This window comes from Papio anubis, chromosome 8, assembly GCF_008728515.1.
Source record: "Papio anubis isolate 15944 chromosome 8, Panubis1.0, whole genome shotgun sequence".
Taxonomy (NCBI): Eukaryota; Metazoa; Chordata; class Mammalia; order Primates; family Cercopithecidae; genus Papio; species Papio anubis.
Genome location: NC_044983.1, coordinates 21,951,683 through 21,954,898, shown reverse-complemented (window position 1 = coordinate 21,954,898; position 3,216 = coordinate 21,951,683). Strand labels below are relative to the sequence as shown.

The following is a 3,216-nucleotide window of genomic DNA, read 5'->3' as shown; positions in this document are numbered from 1 at the left end:
CAGTAAAAATATCAGTGTTGGCCAGGATCTGGGGGAAGGAGAGAGAGTTGAGTAGGTAAACCCCAAGGAATTTTTTAGGGTGGCAACATTATTCTTTATGATACTGTAATGGTAAATACATTATTATACTATGCATTTGTCAAAACCCACAGAGCTTCATAAGCACAAAGAGCAAGCCTTAATGCATGCACTGTTTTCAAAAATCATTTAGGAGTTTGAAGAATATCAAGATGAAATGCAGAATATGGCAAAATAATCTAATTGTATTACAAATGTATAAAACCACCTCCCTGAAGGGGGTTGGGGAGAGATACTAACCTAACAAACCTGAAAATGGGTGGACTCCGTAACATCAAAGCCAAAACAAATTGTACAAAAGCACTATACTCTAATTGATAAAGTTGTTTCCCACAGGGTATAATTTAACAATCATGATACCACTGTACAAACATACTAGAACTGAACAAGTAAATAAATGGATCTCAAATGGTGGGAGCCAGATTCTCACTGTTGGAGTTGGAGGTTGCAATTAAACAAGCGGAGGAGGCTAGACTGATCCATCTGGAAATGGATTTGAGTTGGAGCTATCAGTATGAAGTTATGTTTGGATTTCTATAGACAAGGCAGTTATATTCAGATCTATTTATAGGTATGTGTTTATAATGAGTTACTACACACATACATTTTCTTGCTCTGTCAGTTGACAAGGCTCAAAAGCCTTGTAACAGTGAACCCCAGAAACAATGAACACACTTAGCACCCAGATCTTTCTCTGGACAACCACTTCCTATCTGCCCCTGGCCCTCCGTTTCTTCCTCCTAAACCTTGGCAATCATGTATTTCAATTCTTTAAGTTCTCAGATAATGAAAATAGGGGCACAAAAAGGTGGCATTAGTTTTCCAAAGTCACAGAGCCAACTGATAATAGGACCAACAATGGAACTCCCCGATATTATTGCAATGACTTTTACTTACAGGGTAATTCCCCTACTGTGGGGTGCATGTTTGTTGTAGTTTGTATAACAAAACAAACAAAAAAAGGACCATTTGGGACCAGCTCCTTCCCTTAAATATTCTCCAACACCTTTCTTAGGACTAGGAGTGCTGGAGATAAATTTGCCCCAGTTCTTTTTTGGATTCACTTTAATAAAAACTGCTCATCTTCTCAACCTCACAAGATTTTCTTTGACAGGTGTTGCATCTTCTTATGAGCATAAATGTCCTTCCAAAAGAAGACTTAAATGGATTAAAGTTTGTTAACATGAAGCTTTTTAAAAACGAGCAAACAGAACAGAGGACATTTCGACTTGGCCCAAAATCAAAGAAACTGATGGACTGATGCGCTTATCTACTTTTTTTTTTAAATTTCATTATGTAACAAGGGAAAAATCATCTCAAATTTTCCTGGCCCTCACCCTTCCTGCTTCTCTTTGCTTTCTTTATAGTTAAGCAAAGGCACTCAAAAAATTGGCTCTTTAAAATGTCTTTAGAAAAAGTGCCCGGTTGTAAGGTAGGTAATGCGCTTTCCTTTCTGCTTACGCTGGAGCTTTGCAGACATTAAAACTCAAATTTCTTACAAGTTGGCACTGTCTTAATTATTCCCCCTTTGTTTTGTTCGATTGGAAGTAATTACAATAATTCGCAATTACCCATTAAATCACCTTTTTTCCAACAGCAGCACTGTCCTCTCTGTTCCACATGTTCTTAATGTAACTTGAGAATAATGTTTTTTTCCCAAGGTCTTGCATCAATCGGGGCCCTATTTTATCCCATCTAATTTCTAACTTTCCTCCAGCATACCTTCCAGTTCACCTGAGCTAAAATTTCTTCCTTTCTACCCCCACACCTCTCGCACCCTCAGTCTCATCTGTCTCATAAACACACATGCACACCATACACAGGTACACGTGTGTACCTTTGTACAAACATGCATACACACACATGCATACATACATAGGTACACACATGTACCTTTGTACCTTGCTGACAATTGCATTCCCAGCTCAGATGCTTCCAACCCTTTGTCTATGCAAACTCTACTCATCTTCCAAGCCTTGCAAAGTTACCTTGTTTCCAAAAACATTCCCTAATTTGCAAGATACTCTGCTAGGCACAGTTAAAGAAAAAAGATTAATTCTACATAGCCTCTATCCTCAAGGAGCTGATAATGCTTATTGGTTCCTTCTCAAAGATACTAGGACATTTCATCTCACCACAAGTGCTTGATTATATAAAGAACATCTTGCTATTTTCTATCTCAACCATGGATTGTTAGAACATAAATCATACATTATTCTCCATTTTGCTTTGCTATTCCAATTTAGAGGAGGAGTGGCTGACAGGGGAAAGAAGACATGAACACAGTGAAGGGCTCGGGTAATAATTTCAGTAGCCTTCAATTCTGGGCCTAGGCCCAAGAGAATAACCAGGACTCTAAGTCACCTAGGGAAAGAATATGTATCAAGGCCCATGTACCATATGGTTAAATATTTAAAAGTATAGATCAAGCTAACAAATAAAATATGCTCTCTCCTCTTATCTTGATGAATATTCCCTCACAACAATAAAATTGAAAAGCGTGTGTAAAGTTAGGGTTTTACATAACTAAAAATCAAAAAATATCAACAATCCAAGGGGACTCCCTCTCCAAGGGAACATGCAGTACCCCTCTCGGGAAAGTACTAACTTAGAATAGAATCTAGCATGTCTAAGGTCTTTGGGGAACAGGGGATGCTTATTTCCTCTGCCTTCCTTGGCTGCCTACATGGACACCTAAGTCTCTTCCCTTCAGGATAGATTGTCCTCTCATGCACATGCTGAAGAGTTGCCTTTCTTGACATAGGCCAGAGGCTCTGATGTGCAGTAGGTTTCTTTAGTCATCAACTATGACCTTCCCATCAATAGGGAAAAGTATATCCACAGAATCAGTCGAGGTGGACGGTTTGGCCATAAGGGTGTGGCTATTAACATGGTGAAAGAAGAAGACAAGAGAACTCTTCAAGACATTGAGACTTTCTACAACACCTCCACTGGGAAGATGCCCCTCAATGTTGCTGACCTCATCTGAGGGGCTGTCCTGCTACCTAGCCCCAGCCAGGGTTCAATCTTGGGGGGCTGAGGAGCAGCAGGAGAGGGGAAGGAAGCGAGACAAGAAGTGGACATATTTTTTTCTTTGAATAAATATCACTTTTTGAGGCAAAAGAAATACATATATAT

General features: G+C 39.3%; 1 non-coding gene across 1 annotated transcript; it reads left to right on the top strand.

Annotated features, from left to right (window-relative positions):
- The first annotated feature begins 2,627 nt into the window (after nt 1-2,627).
- Nucleotides 2,628-2,768, top strand: LOC116268741. Its single transcript, XR_004175908.1, has one exon. It is a non-coding gene; the product is annotated as a small nucleolar RNA SNORA67 (small nucleolar RNA).
- Nucleotides 2,769-3,216: the final 448 nt, after the last annotated feature.